Source organism: Bombina bombina, chromosome 7 (assembly GCF_027579735.1).
Source record: "Bombina bombina isolate aBomBom1 chromosome 7, aBomBom1.pri, whole genome shotgun sequence".
NCBI lineage: Eukaryota > Metazoa > Chordata > Amphibia > Anura > Bombinatoridae > Bombina > Bombina bombina.
In genome coordinates this window covers 584,321,269-584,339,376 of record NC_069505.1, presented here as the reverse complement: position 1 = coordinate 584,339,376, position 18,108 = coordinate 584,321,269, and positions in this window count along the sequence as shown.

Sequence of the window (18,108 nt, the reverse complement as noted above, 5' to 3'; positions counted from 1 at the left end):
CGGCAAAAGGCAGGACACATGGCTTGCGATGTCGAAACTGATTCCAGGCCACCATACTGCCATAGCTGCCCTTTCTCTGCACTTTGCAATGCCAAAGTGGCCATCATGAATCCTGCTTAACATCTCCTGACGCATGCTAACAGGAATAACAATGCGGTCCTGGAACAGCACTAACCCATCCAACTCCGTGAGCTGCGACCTTTCTGACTGGTAAGAACTTAAAGACATCCAGGCTACCCGGCTCTCGGGCCAACCTTCTTTTATGTACTTAATAACTTCTTGTAGGTCAGTATCTAAATATGTCTCCTTTCTTATTTTCTCTAGCTTCCCTGACGAAATGGATTTGGATGCCAGAACTGAATCGACATACACTTTCACATCAGAGTCCGTTGAAGATTCTTAAACAGCAGCCAGCGGGAGCCTGGAAAGTGTATCTGCCACTACCAGTTGTTTCCCCGGCACATGCACTGCCTGAACGTTGAACCTGAGCAACCTTATCAGAAGTCTCTGGCAATTTAGGGGTGTTTTGTCAATATCAAAGGAGTTGATTAGAGGGACTAGCGGTTTATGATCAGTCTCCAGACTAAATTTCTCTAAACCTACTAGGTAACACTGGAAGCACTCACGGGCCCAAACTGCAGCCAGGCACTCTTTCTTGATTTGGGCGTATTTCGACTCAGCAGCTGTCAGTGTACGGGAACAGTAGGCGATGGGCTGTAGTTTGTTCTCATTCAACTGCTGGAGGGCGGCCCCTAACCCATAACTGCTCGCATCAGCACTAACCACAGTCTTTTTAGAAGGGTCGTAGAACCCCAACACTGGGGCAGACCCCAGCAGGGACTTGACCTGCACAAAAGATTCTTCCTGTGAAGGTCCCCAGACCCAGGCAACATCTTTCTTTAACAACTCTGTGATAGGGTGTAGTATTGTGGATAAATCTGGAAGGAACCTGCCCACATAATTCACAAGGCCCAATTTTTGTCTCAGCTCGTGTACATCGGAAGGACTTTTCATCTGTTCAATAGCAAGGATTTTATCAGGGTCCGACTTGATGCCATCCCCATTGATAATATGCCCAAAGTAACATAACTTATCCTTCCTAAAATGGCATTTCTCTGTATATAATTTCAGTCCAGACTCTCTAATGGTCTGCAGCACACAGCTCAATCGCGGATCATGTTCTTCCAATGTAGACCCATACACCAAAATGTCGTCCATGACGACTGCCGTGCCCTCATGGTCCCTTAGGAGAGAACTCATCTCTATTTGAAAGATTTCAGGAGCATAGGATATCCCGAAGGGGAGTCTGCAGAAGAAAAAATTACCTACTGGTGTAATGAAGGTGGTCAGTTTGTGTCACTTTGGATCTAGAGGTATCTACCAGAAGCCACTGGAAGCATCCAGTGTAGAGAAAAACTTCACCCCAGCCAATTTAGGAGCTATATCTTCAAGTATCGGCAGCACATATCTCTCTCTCTTTACCACCTCATTCAGCCTTTTCAAGTCAACGCAGATGCGTACCTTCCCATTTTTCTTCACAACAGGCACATTGGGGGCACACCAGTCAGCTGTTTCAACAACCTCTTCAATAACTCCCATATTCTTCATACGCAGAAGTTCCTTCTCCTCTTGAGGCATGAGCGGGAACAGAATTCTACGAGGAGTGGTAATGCTGTATGGGACTGCGTCACCTTTAAGTTATATTCGGACTGGGTTGCAATTCAGTAGGTCCAATTCTCCAAACATGTCTTCTAAAATCTCATTCACTCTGGAGACAAGGCCCAAATCAAAGGCTGCTTTCCTGCTCAATAGGTTGTTAGCACACTGACCTCTAATTACATGTACACACATGGTGAATTTCCTCTGCTTGTACTCACAGCTGGCAATAAATTTCCCCCGCACAATTAATGCGACCACCAGGACTATGAACTGACAGCTGAGGCTGTCGAGGCAGTTTTATGAATGCGGCAAGCTACATAACAGTGATGTCTGCTCCTGTGTCAATCTTGAAGGCAATCTTGGCTCCCATTACAGTAAGAGTAACCCTCCAATCTTCATCTGAACCAGACCATTCAACAACAGACCCTACAAAGGACACTTCTTGACCCTCCTGGTCGTTATCCACCTGCATCTCCTTAATGTATTCATTTTACACACCACTTTAAAATGGCCTATTCGGTTACAATTTCTACATCTTTAGCAGGGCATATGACACTCTGATCATGGGTACGGTTGCACCAGGTGCAGAGAGCATGCTGCGCCCATCCGCTTCTTGGCCTATCTGTTGCCCTTGGTCTATCTCTCACACTGTGCCTTTCACTAGCAGCTCTCCTGAACTGCTGCACTTCATCCACAATACTCTCAGACCTCAGATCAGCACTTTGCTTTTTCACCATTTCACTCTGGCGGGCCATCCTAATAGCCCCATCCAATGTTAAATCAGCCTCTAACTGTAGCTTTAGTGAGACCACAGCATCTGCAATTCCTATGACTATTCTGTCTCTGATTTGCTCTTCTTTAGCAACACCAAACTCACAGAATTCAGTTAGTTCATACAGGCTGCGCACAAATGACTCCACAGATTGTCCCACACGCTGAGCACGTTTTTGAAAACAAGCTCTCTCATGAATCACATTTCTTTTGGGCACAAAGTGAGTACTGAGTTTGTTCATAACTATTTCAAAGTCAAATTCTTCCCCTTCTTGGAAAGTAAAGGCATTGAACACTGGCTCCACATCTTTCCCCATAGAGTATAAAAGAGAATTAACTTGTACTTCACCACTCTCCTTGTCCAGCTTGGAAGCAATCCTGAAGCGTTGAAACCACTGATGCCATGTGGGCCAAGCTGCAGGCTGAGAGAAATCAAAAGGCTCAGGTGGGGTAAACTTCAACATTGTCATCAATCAGGAAACAGAAGCGCAGGCAAGGACTTCTGACACCATGTCATGAGATGCAGGACACAGCAAAGAGGATACAACACTATTTTATTGCAGAGCATGGAAGTATACACCTGGAATATTACATCTCACTCAGTATCTGCCACATAGACAATAGCGGACCTAAGCCACGCCCCCATCCAGTGACATCACTTCCCACTCTCATCACACTTCCATTAACAAAATGTGCAGTCTTTTTTATATTTACACTTTTTGAGTCATCAGCTCGTACTGAGCATGTGCAAGAAGTCACAGAATATACGTATATGCATTTGTGATTGGCTGATGGCTGTCACATGATACAGGGGGAGTGGAAATAGACATAACTTTGAAAGTTGTCAGAACAAATCTACTACTCATTTGAATTTCAGACTAAGTGCTATTGTATTGTCTTTTTATCATGCAATTGTTGGTTATGCAAATCTACTGCATTTGCTGGTCCTTTAAATACCGGTAATAGTAATAATAAATAGTTTTTATTGTGCCTGCTATTACAACTCACTTATTAATAATGGTTAGATATATTTATATTGAATTATCTTTACTATAGGAGCATCATCAACAACAACAACAACAACACAATCATCAACAAGCTGTGAGTAAATGTATACCACTATTTTTTTTTTATAATTAGTAAATTTAGACATCTATCTCACTGTTTAACATAACATGTGTGTGTATCTATCTATCTATCTATCTATCTATCTATCTATCTATCTATCTATCTATCTATCTATCTATCTATCTATATATATACATATATATATATATATATGGATAGAAATATATATATATATATATATATATATATATATATATATATATATATATAGATGGATAGATATTAAATAAAAAGAAATATACAGTGTATACCCACATAGCAATTGTTTTATATGAAATTCATATTTATTATATATCTTTACAACAAATATTACAAGAACCTCAGCAGAGAGAAAAAACAACAAGCTACGCGCGTTTCACCACAACTTTTTATGCTTCTTTCAGCTTTGCTTGACTTAATTACTTTTTGTGTAGCAGCAGAAATAATACAACAAAGGAGGTTGTTTTTTACCCTATTATAGCTGCTTGATTACTTTTGTATATGTATGTATATATGTATATATGTCGGAAGATATTGGCCAATAACCGAATGCTGTTGCTGCACAGAATTGGATAGCTCATTACTGAGACTGTATACAGTTTAATGGACTCCCATTGTACATTTCCTTTGCTATTCTTTAACTGTGTTACTAAGGTTCTTCTATAAGATATGGAATTTATAGTAAGGATATATAATAAATTTGGATGCTATATCAAAGACATTATTTGAATTACTGGCTTAGTAATTTTGATTGTTTTATGAACATAGTGCTGGTTAGGAATACACTGTATTTCTCTTTTTTATATATAATTTAGAGAATTTAATTCAATTGTAAATAACATTCCAATCTACTTATATTATTTAATTTGCTTCATTCTTCAGATATCTTTTGTTGATTCAATAGCAATGCACATAATTGAGCCTATCACATGAGGCATCTATGTGCAGCCAACAATTAGCAGCTACTGAGCCTATTTAGATATGTTTTTAAACAAAGGACATCAAGAGAATGAAACAAATTATATAATAGAAATACATTGGAAAGTTGGTTAAAATTACATTCTCTTTCTGAACCATGAAAGTAAAAATGTGGTTTTAATGTCCCTTTATTATTTTCTGTGGTGCGGAACACACACACACACATATATATATATTCATTTTTCATAAAGATGAATTAACAAATGTATGGAATGTAATTTATATTATTTAAACATAATATTAACATATTTATTGAAAACTATAAATACTTTTTTAATCTTATAATGGAATATGTAATAAGAGACTATATTTGAAAATACCGAAATTAATTTTAAAATTCAAATGCAATTTTTTTGTTACCATTACAGCGTCAGTTCCAGGCTGGGGTATCGCTCTTCTTGTACTTGTGTGCATTTGTGTTGGTTTCATACTGATAATCATTTGTGTCTTTGTAAGTAAATCAAAGCTCTCACCTTTAGTTGAATGATTTTTCTGATTGTTTATTGATAATGAAATAAGACAATGTCAGCAGTTGCCTAGGAGAATTGATATGACAAGGGCACTAATAGACAGATCCTGTGCTTGTGGCTATTGATAGTGACAAATTTGCAGCATATGCACTATAGAACTCTAGTGTAGGGAAATCCCACAATATATCGAGAGCCATTGCTTTTTATGGAAACCACTATATAAATAAAAGAGTTACATTATCCTCTAATTTATATGAGTGTTTGCAATACAAATCAAATTCTTTATTTCCTTAAAGGTGCAGTGTACTGTACAATTTTCTCCTCTTTAATGCATTCCATTGTACCTGCAGTGTATTGTTTACAGATAGATTTTCCTCTTTATTTTGTCATTTGAAATTGCTACTTTTACCTCTTGAAACGGACACCTTCACTGAAAATTTCAGTACTACATTATTTGTTATAGAAAACAGGCAGCAGCAAAAATTTCAATCCCAGCGGAAGGGTGGAGAGAGAGATGTGGGCTAAGATATTAATTTGCAATTGCACACTGTATGTAGTGGCTGTTATATTTACAGACAGAATTAAGATAAATCAGTGTTTGTGTATAGAGAGATAAGATAATGATGTTGGCTCTCCTTGCAAGCTCAGTCCATTTAAATGGGTTGTGGTTTCCAAAACAAAACAACAAATATATTTCATATACAAAAATAATCCAAAAGGAACAATTATATCAATATCAAGGCAGACGCCAACTAATTTAGAATCATCTAAAATCGATGATTATCTGCATTCTATTAGTAATGAATTTAAAATTTCAGAACAAGTATTTTTGGCAATACATTTCTGTTTGAAAAGATGGTGATAATGTTTCACGTGCATGAGGTTCTCAAAGCATATAAGCTTTCTATAGTAACATCTTGAGTGACATCACTGACACTGCAAGCACACACCATTAACAGAAGCTCGTGCGTGCTGCCTACATGTGCAAGCAAGTAAAGGTATGGCATAATGTGAGATGAATTTGTCCAGTGCATTTCAAATTTGACTTTTATGTCCTTTGTAATCTGGTGAAATCATAATTTGTCTTCAGCAAGCAACAATAGGGTCTTTAGTGAGCATTTTCCGCTCTAGGGTTTTATTCTACTTATTTATGATTTTAAACTATGATGAGGTGGGGCAAATGATTCTCAAAATTAAGTTAATCTATTCCTTTGGTTATTTAGTCATCACATAGTTTTTACAGTGGAAGTAAATTGACTTATGCTGAACTCATGTAGATTGCTCCTTCTCACGCTATCATGACTCTTATGTCCTATTTGCCAACACAACACAAGGACATTCATTTACATTGTTACAGTAGATTATTCTGTGTTAGAAGAAGTCTCTTTTAGTTCATATGTGCATTGGGCTAATATACCCACTCAATAAACCATCACACAACAAAATAAACATACCAATGAAGGGCATGAATCACAAATGTTTTCTTTTGTGAATCAGACAGAATATACCTTCTTTTTTTATTCCATTTTACTTCAATTATCAAAAGTACTTTGTTCTTATGGTATCCTTTGTTGAAGAGATACCTAGGTAGGTAGGGTGCACATGTCTGGAGAACTACGTGACAGGGAAAAGTGCTTCCCCCTAGTGCTCTTTCTGCCATATGGTGCTGAAGACGTGCACACTCCTGAGCTTATCTCCCTGCTTTTTAACAAAGGATACCATTAGAACAAAGAAAATTAGATCATAGTAAATTGTAAAGTTGTTTAAAATGTCAGTAAAATGTCAGGCCCTATCTGAATCATCAAGGAAACAAATTTGGGTTTTATGTCCCTTTAAATCATTGGAAAACTACATTAAAGGGACACTCAAGCACACAATTTTAAAAATCTCTTTCTATATGCACATTTGTTGAGGCACCAGCTACTACTGAGCATGTGCAGAGGCTCACAGAGAATACGTATACTATTCTGTGATTGGCTGATGTCTGTAACGTGATACAGGGGCTGGCAAATGGGAGAAAAATACATTTGCAAGAAAAAAAATCTATTACTTTTGTGATATTCAAAGTAAGTGTTATTGCATTGTCTGTTTATCATGCACTTGTTAATTATGCAATTCCAGAGTATTTAGTGCTCCTTTTAAGGGAAATTAAACTCATTTTTTTTCTTTCATTATTCTACTAGAGCAGCAATTTGAAGCAACTTTTTGATTTACTCCTATTATCAATTTTCATTCGTTCTCCTTGTATCTTTATTTGAAAAAGCAGGAATGTAAGCTTAGGAGCCAGCCCATTTTTGGTTCAGCACCTGGGTCTTGCTGATTGGTGGCTAAATGTAGCAAGCGCTCCCTATGAATCAGAAATGGCCAAAAAGTTGCTTAAAATTGCATCTGAATCATGAAAGAAAGAAATTGGGTTTCATATCCCTTTAATTGTCCAAATCAACAATTGAATTTTAAATTATCGACATTTTAAGATGTACATTCATTGCCTGTTATAGATGCTAATAATTATAAAATGCAGTATTTTCTATTACTTCATCTTAAATAACCCATCACATTTATTATTAGTATTGCTGCAAAAATGAAATGCATTTTTTGTTTTATTTCCTATCTAGGTTTGCAGGAAGATCTATCCTGTAGGGCTATGAGAATTCCATCAGTTGTAAATGAAGAATAAAGCCCTTGCTATCATGTACCTCATAATATATGTATATTAATATTCAGTATATACAGCATTTAAATACTTTCTGTCTTTAAAGGGACAGTCTACACCAGAATTTTTATTTTTAAAAAAATAGATAATCCCTTTATTAGCCATTCCCAGTTTTGCATAATAAACACAGTTATATTAATAAACTTTTTACCTCTGTGATTACCTTGTATCTAAGTCTCTGCAGACTGTCTCCTTATCTCAGTTCTTTTGACAGACTTTGCATTTTAGCCAATCAGTGCTGACTCATAAATAACTCCATGGGTGTGAGTACAAAGTTCTCTATATGGCACGCATGAACTAACGCCCTCTAGTTGTGAAAAACTATCAAATGCATTCAGATAAGCGGCGGCCTTCAAGGGCTTAGAAATTAGCATATATTCCCTTTAAAAAATGATAGTCTTAAAATTTTTCGGATAAGCAGCATGTGACCCAGTTTCCATCTGTGAGCCATGAAGCATTGAAGGGGGAACGGGAAATTGTTCCAAGAATTATTTTGTTGAAAAAAAAAAAAAAAAATGTGTTTCTACTTTAACCCCTTAATGACCACAGCACTTTTCCATTTTCTGTCCGTTTGGGACCAAGGCTATTTTTACATTTTTGCGGTGTTTGTGTTTAGCTGTAATTTTCCTCTTACTCATTTACTGTACCCACACATATTATATACCGTTTTTCTCGCCATTAAATGGACTTTCAAAATATACCATTATTTTCATCATATCTTATAATTTACTATAAAAAATATTATAAAATATGAGGAAAAAATGGAAAAAAACACACTTTTTCTAACTTTGACCCCCAAAATCTGTTACACATCTACAACCACCAAAAAACACCCATGCTAAATAGTTTCTAAATTTTGTCCTGAGTTTAGAAATACCCAATGTTTACATGTTCTTTGCTTTTTTTGCAAGTTATAGGGCCATAAATACAAGTAGCACTTTGCCATTTCCAAACCACTTTTTTTCAAAATTAGCGCTAGTTACATTGGGACACTAATATCTTTCAGGAATCCCTGAATATCCATTGACATGTATATATTTTTTTTTAGAAGACATCCCAAAGTATTGATCTAGGCCCATTTTGGTATATTTCATGCCACCATTTCACCGCCGAATGCGATCAAATAAAAAAATTTTTTTACTTTTTCACAAATTTTTTCACAAACTTTAGGTTTCTCACTGAAATTATTTACAAACAACTCATGAAATTATGGAATAAATGGTTGTAAATGCTTCTCTGGGATCCCCTTTGTTCATAAATAGCAGACATATATGGCTTTGGCTTTGCTTTTTGGTAATTAGAAGGCTGCTAAATGCCACTGCGCACCACACGTGTATTATGCCCAGCAGTGAATGGGTTAATTAGGGAGCATGTAGGGAGCTTCTAGGGTTAATTTTAGCTCTAGTGTAGTGTAGTAGACAACCCCAAGTATTGATCTAGGCCCATTTTGGTATATTTCATGCCACCATTTCACCGCCAAAAGCAATCAAATAAAAAAAAATTGTTCACTTTTTCAAACTTTAGGTTTCTCACTAAAATTATTTACAAACAGCTTGTGCAATTATGGCACACATGGTTTTAAATGCTTCTCTGGGATCCCCTTTGTTCAGAAATAGCAGACATATGTGGCTTTGGCGTTGCTTTTTGGTAATTATAAGGCCGCTAAATGTTGCTGCGCATCACATGTGTATTATGGCCAGCAGTGAAGGGGTTAATTAGGTAGTTTGTAGGGAGCTTGCAGGGTTAATTTTAGCTTTAGTGTAGAGATCAGACTCCCACCTGACACATCCCACCCCCTGATCCCTCCCAAACAGCTCTCTTCCCTCCCCCACCCCACAATTGTCCCCGCCATCTTAAGTACTGGCAGAAAGTCTGCCAGTACTAAAATAAAAGGTATTAAAAAAAAAATATATATTTTTTTTTTAGCATATTTACATATGCTGCTATGTAGGGTCCCCCCCTTAGCCCCCAACCTCCCTGATCCCCCCAAAATAGCTCCCTAACCCTCCCCCTCTGCCTTATTGGGGCCATCTTGGGTACTGGCAGCTGTCTGCCAGTACCCAGTTTGCAAATAAAAATGTTTTTTTTATTATTTTTTTTTATTTGTTTCTGTAGTGTAGCTTCCCCCCCACAGTCCAATATCCCCCCAGCCAAACCGATCAACAAATAAATACATAAACCCCTTTGATCCCCACTTATAAGAAAAAACTTTCTGTAGCGTAGTGGTTCCCACCCGCTCCCTCCCCGTGCACGCGCCCGCCCGGCCTCCCCGTGCACGTGCGCGCGTCCGTGCGCGTCCCCCCGGTCGTCCCCGCCCCCGATCCCGCCCCCCTCCGCATCACAAAGGCCATCGATGGCCGCCACCCACCTCCCACACCGGCTCCCACCCACCAACGAACATAGCCGTTAATGTCCGGTGCAGAGAGGGCCACAGAGTGGCTCTCTCTGCACCGGATGGCTAAAAATGGTTATTGCAGGATGCCTCGATATCGAGGCATCACTGCAATAACCGGAAAGCAGCTGGAAGCGAGCAGGATCGCTTCCAGCTGCTTTCCACACCGAGGACGTGCAGGGTACGTCCTCAGGCGTTAACTGCCTTTTTTTTGAGGACGTACCCTGCACGTCCTCGGTCATTAAGGGGTTAAACAATGTCATTAAAAAGCAAAGATTAAAGAAAAAAAATGATTGTCTTCATTTGCGTTGCTGCTATCCCAATGTGTTCCGCTAGCTCCTAGTAGTTCATTACTGCTCCTTCAACAAAAGGATACTAAGAGAATGAAGCAAATGTGATTATTGTAATAATAATAGTAATATAATAGTAAACCCAAAAGTTGTTTTAAATTGTATGTTCTAAATAATTTTTTATTTTCTTTCTTAAAAAATGTATTTTGGGTTTCATGTCCATTTAAATGCAAAACATACAACTTTTCGTTCAAGTTTTATAGACTGTGACCTTTTGGAAGTTTTATTGGGTAAAATTGAATTTGATAGGGTAAAAATTAATGTCTAATAAAAAATAGATGTATATGACATAAAATATCTATCTATCTATCTATCTATCTATCTATCTATCTATCTATCTATCTATCTATCATCAATGTGTCTATTAGCTATCTGTCTATCTATCTATCTATCTATCTATCTATCTATCTATCTATCTATCTTCAATGTGTCTATTAGCTATCTATCTATCTATCTATCTATCTATCTATCTATCTATCTATCTATCTATCTATCTATCTATCTATCTATCTATCTATCTATCTATCTATCTATCTATCTATCTATATGTCTACTGGTCTCTCTCTCTGTCTGTCCATCTATTTGTCTATTTATCTCTCTATCTTTCTGCCTGCCTGTGTTTTTATTTGTTAAGATCTCCATAAAAAATAAATAAATGTTAAATAACATGTTAAACTGTTATTTTCTTAGCAAAATTTGCATTGGTTTGCAGTCCAGGAGCACATCTTTTGAAAAGCATCTTGAGTATATTTATCGAAAATCCTTTCCTATGGCAAGCTATGCACAGATACAATATAACAACATTTTGAGTTGCTTATTTTTCTGTTTTGGCTCCCAATTTTGTTCTTATAAACAAGCAAGACAATCTCCAAACAACAGGCTATCCTGCTATAGTTAACCTACGCCTGTAAGAGACTATGCTATATGCTATTAACTCTATAGTTACACTAAATGGAAACATGCACATAGACCAGGAGGTTTATAAAGGGAAAAAGACCATTTAATAGTTATTTATTTATAAAACAATGTTTTGTGAGACATAGGCACCCATATCAGTTAGAAACTACCTGTCAAATGATACTTTAAAAATGATACATTGGTATTAATCCATAGCAACAAGGTCTAATTGTTCAGTAGAAATAAACTCAATATAACTGGACTGCCAGCTAGAAGCAATATGACATTAGAAAGGTATATGTGTCAACATTTCCAGGAGGCTATCTGGAATGGGGAGACCAGAGCTTATTCAGGGAGATTGTGGTGTGGATTCATGGTGACCCAGGAAGAGAGTTGTTTCACATTGGTAATAAAGCTGGATGGGTATTGAGTGGAGCTTTGCAAAGGGTGGGAAGATTAGGAAAGTGGCTAAGTAGCACTCCTCAAACTGGGACTTGGGGAGTTGCAGGAAGGTCAGTGGACAGATATCAAAAACAGTGACAAACCCTGTAAATTCCAGGAGAGTAGGGAGTTCTGATAAAGTGACCCACACTGACCATAATAAAATACAAAGCAGATTCTATATATGTGTCATTTGAATCTTTAAATGGGAAACCCTACTTTAATTATAGAATGTTTGTTGGCTTAGTATTTTTACCGGTTCCTAAATGGAAAATAAAGGTGTCCTCTTTCAAATTTTATATTTTTAAAATACAGAGGTACAAAAGGAGAAAGTAAGGTGTTTAAAAATAGTAGCTATACCTTATAAAGCAATATAGAGGGATCATTCATAAACTTTCTGATATCGGCTCCTGATAATTTTATTTCAGACAATAAATTTTTCCAGTGATCACAATCTAAAATGGCTACCAAAAACACCAAATGGTTATTCTATTCACTGAAAACTTATTTTTGGTTGCTAAATGCCTGTTATCGGGATCGAAACTGGGAACCCAACTTAAAGTAATATATATATATATATATATATATATATATATATATATATATATATATATATATACAATGGCCCTTTCACACCTCTTAAAGGGACATGCAACCCAAACATTTTCTTTCATGATTCAGACAGATAATACAATTTTAAACAACATTCCAATTTACTTATTGTATCTAATTTGCTTCATTCTTTAGATATCCTTTGTTAAAGAAATAGCAATGCACATGGGTGAACCAATCACACAAGGCATCTATGTGCAGCCTCCAATCAGCAGCTACTGAGCCTATTTAGATATACTTTTTAAGAAAGGATATCAAGAAAATGAAGCAAATTAGATAATAGAAGTAAATTGGAAAGTTGTTAAAAATTGCAATTTCTTTCTAAATCTCGAAAAAAAAATGGGTTTCATATCCCTTTAACCCTTTCACTACCGGGACTTCCAGACAAAAACTTGCCAAAATACCAGAGCATTTTTAGCATTATTGCTATCACTACATTTAAACAGAAATAGAGCTTAGTTTTTTTATTTACCTATCAAATCTATATATATATTTTTTAAGTAGACAACCCAAGGTAATGCTCTAGGCACATTTTGGTATATTTCATGCCACCATTTCACTGCCAAATGTGATCAAATATAAAAAAAATGATACTTTTTTCACAAACTTTGAGTTTCTTACAGAAATTATTTACATACTGATTGTGCAATTATGGCACAAATGTTTGTAAAAGTTTCTCTGGGATCCCTTGTTAAGAAATAGCAGACATATATGGCTTTGCCATTGCTTTTTGGTAATTAGAAGGCCGCTAATTGCAGCTGCGCACCACACTTCTATTATTCCCGGAAGTGAAGGGGTTAATTAGGTAGCTTAAAAGGTTAATGTTAGCTTTAGTATAGAGATCAGCCTCCTATCTGACACTCCCCACCCCCTGATCCCAACTTGATCCCTCCCAAACAGCTCTCTTCCCTCCCCACCCCCCACTGGTAACCCCCATCTTAGGTACGGGCAGACTGTCTGCCAGTATGAAAAATTAAGGCTTTTTTTTTTTTAAAAAAAAAAAAACACTTTTTTTTTTATATTTCTCTAGTGTAGGATCCCCCTTATCCCCCAACCTCCCTGATCCCCCCAAATAGCTCTCTAAACCTCCCCCTCTGACTCTTAGGCCCCATCTTAGGTACTGGCAGCTGTCTGCCCTTTTTTTTTTTTTTTTATTATTTTTTTTTTTATTATTCCTTTTATTTTTTATTTTGTTGCAGGTAGAGTAATCAACTGCCCCCCACCGGCGATCTTTAGCTAGATTACCCAGATCCCCTTGTAGCGTAGCTGCCCCATACCTCCATGTCCCATTACTAAAAAATTTACCGCAGCGTGGGGCCCCTCCCACTTCCTCCCACTCCCTCCCGCCTCCCCTTCTGGGCCGCCCACCTGCCACTCGACATCCGCCCACACCTCCTGACAGCTCCAGCAGAAGATCGTTACAGACGGTGACACACACAGTGTCACCGTCTGTAACGATCAGGCATCTGCCCTCATATCGAGGTGGAGCACCTATCTTGCTCCGGCTCCATATGCGGGAGATGCCTGAAGCTTCAGGAGGTTAACCCTTTCACCCAAAAGGACGTATATATACGTTGTGTGGTACTTTGGCTTTCGTACAGCACTACTTATTTATATGTCCTCGCTTCAGGATGCTCCAGCATTCTTGGCTGTTAAAGGGACACTCAATCAAAATTAAACTTTCATTATTCAGATAGAGCAGCCATTTTAAACAACTTTCCAATTTACTTCTATTAACTAAATGCGCACAGTCTTTTTATATTTACACTTTTTAAGTCACCAGCTCCTACTGAGCATGTGCAAGAATTCACAGAATAAGCGTGTATGCATTTGTGATTGGCTGATGACTGTCACATGGTACGTGTATGCATTTATGATTGGCTGATGGCTGTCACATGGTACAGAGGGAGTGGAAAAAACACATAACTTTTAAAATTGTCAGAAAAAAAATCTTCTACTCATTTGAAGTTCAGACTAAGTGCTATTGCATTGTCTTGTTGTCTTGTATTTGTTGATTATGCAAATCTACTGTGTTGACTGGTCCTTTAAGTTACAGCTGAGATGTGGAGCTCCTAAAGATTCAGGCATCTGCCACATATGGAGCCGGAGCACGATCGGTGCTCCGGCTCCATATGAGGTCAGATGCCTGATCGTTACAGATGGTGACACTGTAATGATCCTCTGCTGGGCTGGCAGGTGGGCAGCCCAGCAGGGGAGGCAGGAGGGAGAGGGAGTGAGAGGTCCCTACGCTACAGAAAAATAAATAAAGGGACAGGGAGGGATGGGGCAGCTACACTACAGAAAAGGGGATCTGGGGGTGTGGGGACCCTAAGCTAAAGATCATGGGTGGGGGGGAATACTACACTAAAAAAAATATTTTTTTTTTTAAAAAAAGAGCAGTTTATAAGATGGTGCCTAACAGTTAGAGAGGCGAGGTTTAGAGAGCTGTTTGGGGGTATATGGAGGTTGGGGGGGTATGGGGGGATCCTACACTGGAGAAATATAAAAGAAAATTCAATAAATATTTTTTTTTTTTTTTAAAGTCTTATATTTTCATACTGGCAGACTGTTTGCCAGTACCTAAGATGGGGGTTACCTGTGGCGGGTGGGGGAAGGAAGAGAGCTGTTTGAAAGGGATCAGGTAGGGACCAGGGGGTGGGGAGTCTCAGGTGGGAGGCTAATCTCTACACTAAAGCTAAAATTAACCTTTTAAGCCACCAAATTACCCTCTTCACTGCCGGAAATAATAGAAGTGCGGCCTTCTAATTAACAAAAAGCAATGGCAAAGCCATATACGTCTGCTATTTCTGAACAAAGGGGATCCTAGAGAAACTTTTACAAATATTTGTGCCATGATTGCGCAAGCAGTATGTAAATTATTTCTGTGAGAAACTGTGAAAAAAGTACAAATTATTTTTATTTGATTGCATTTGGCGGTGAAATTGTGGCATGACCTATAAAAAAATGAGCCTAGATAAATACAATGGTTTGTCTTCTTTAAATATATATATATAGATTTGATAGGTAAGTAAAAAATAAAGCTCTATTTCTGTTTAAATGGAGTGATAGCAATAATACTAAAAATGCTCTGGTATTTTGGGCAAGTTTTTTGTCTAGAAGTCCCGGTAGTGAAAGGGTTAAAGAGATATGAAACCCAATTTTTTTTTTCTTTCGTGATTTAGAAAGAGAATGCAGTTTTTAACAACTTTCCAATTTACTTCTATTATCTAATTTGCTTCATTCTCTTGATATCCTTTGTTAAAAAGTATATCTAAATAGGCTCAGTAGCTGCTGATTGGAGGCTGCACGAAGATGCCTTGTGTGATTGGTTTACCTATTTCTTTAACAAAGGATATCTAAAGAATGAAGCACATTAGATAAAATAAGTAAATTAGAATGTGGTTTAAAATTGTATTCTCTGTCTGAATCATGAAAGAAAATGTTTGGGTTTTATGTCCCTTTAAGAGGTGTGAAAGGGCCATTGTATCTATATATATATATATATATATATATATATATATATATTTATATTACTTTCAGTTGGGTTCCCAGTTTTGATCCCGATAACAGGCATTTAACAACCAAAAATATGTTTTCAGTAAATAACCATTTGGTGTTTTTGGTAGCAATTTTAGATTGTGATCACTGGAAAAATATATTGTCTGAAATAAAGTTTTCATGAGCCGATACCAGAAAGATTATGATTGATCCCTCTATATTGCTTTATAAGGTATAGCTACTAAGCTACTATTTTATATATTAAGGCCTAGATTTGGAGTTTGGCGTTAGCCGTGAAAACCAGCGTTAGAGGCTCCTAACGCGGGTTTCTTAGGGACTCCGGTATTTAGAGTTCATTTACCGACACTCAAAAATCACCCAACGCTCAAATTTCTACCGACAGCTCAGACCCAGTAGTAAACATATACCGACAAAATAAACATTCACGAATCACAAAACAAATATTACACAAACTACACTTACACTCATACAAACACTACACTATATTTATTTTTCAGATTTAATAATTTTTCTTAAAAATACAAAGGATCAAAGTTGCGAGATCTCGGGTGTTAGAAAAAAAACAACACAAATCCATTTTCCCATTGACTTACATTGACACACGGGAAAAGACCCTCATATAGCTACATCTAACTAATAAGATTATCACAAACATACACTCATCGATGCATACAAACAATATACACCACATGACATACCCAAAATTTTTATTTATTACAAAAAGAACACGATTTAGTTACTTTTTCACACAAGCTCATGACGTCACTCACTTTACGAGGAAAACCAGTCTTAGAAAAAAAAATTGACCAAATTTTAGAGCCTCCATTGACTTCTATGGGGAAGACGTGCTCGTGCACGCGAAACACACATTTCCCTAACGCACGCAAATAGCGTAGACCGAAAAACTCCAAATACCAGCGCTAGAAAATACATGCTTTAATGCGTTAGACACAGCTATGATAAAAAGATCAAGAAATGACTATTTCCCTATGGTAGACTTATGGATTGTACTTATTGAATATTCACAACACCATTAAATTGTTTCAGACTTTTATATTACATCAACTACAAATCAACATCACTAGTAACAAAAATTTTTATTCTAAATATTACATTTAAACGTACACAAAAATAATTTAAACTTTTCAGGATTCACAAACAGTACACAATGGGAAACAATTCTCATTTACCTTTATTATTGCATTTCATTTATTCAACTCATATGCTTGCAGCAACAGCATATCTACATAGGCTTAACACATGATCAGTCATGGATGCACATACATTACTTTTAACATTCACTCATACATGTGCATTCAAATGATGGGGGAAAAACACATTACATTCTCTATAGGAATCACAAAACAGAATATATGGATTTTAATGTACTTTTAACATCATGATTCACTCACAATAAACCATTAGGAATTACGTACAGCAAGAACATCATTACACCAGATTACAGATGTCACTTTATGGGAAGGAACAACAATGCCAGACCGCTATATAGAAGTCAGCATATGTGGGACACAATCACAATATATACGTAGATGTACATAACACCCATAATCACCCATCACGCAACCACAAAGCACACATTTTTATTTTATTCAGCACACAATAACAATGTAGCACAATACAACAACACAATGAGGATTTTAGAACTACATAGGCAGGTTAATAATATCATGACGTCATTAGAAGATTCAACCATACACATCACAGATTCACGACTGTACCGCCCCTTTCTGAACTTTAACACTCAATACTACAATACAACATATACGTAAATAACAGTTTGGAACAGCATTATTAGGGAGATTTGAATGGGACAATTAATAAATATTGTCAGATCGCAAATCACTTATATATATAATACTACAGATGACAGCCGGAAGTTATTCAGTATTAGTGCCATTTGAATGGGACGCATACAATATTGACAGCTCGGCAATCACTTATATATACAATACTACAGATGGCAGACGGAAGTTATTCAGTATTAGCGCGATTTTAAAGGGACGCATACAATATTGACAGCTCGGCAATCACTTATATATACAATACTACAGATGACAGCCGGAAGTTATTCAGTATTAGTGCGATTTTAAAGGGACGCATACAATATTGACAGCTCGGCAATCACTTATAGATACAATACTACAGATGGCAGATGGGAAGTTCGGAATTATTATTGCG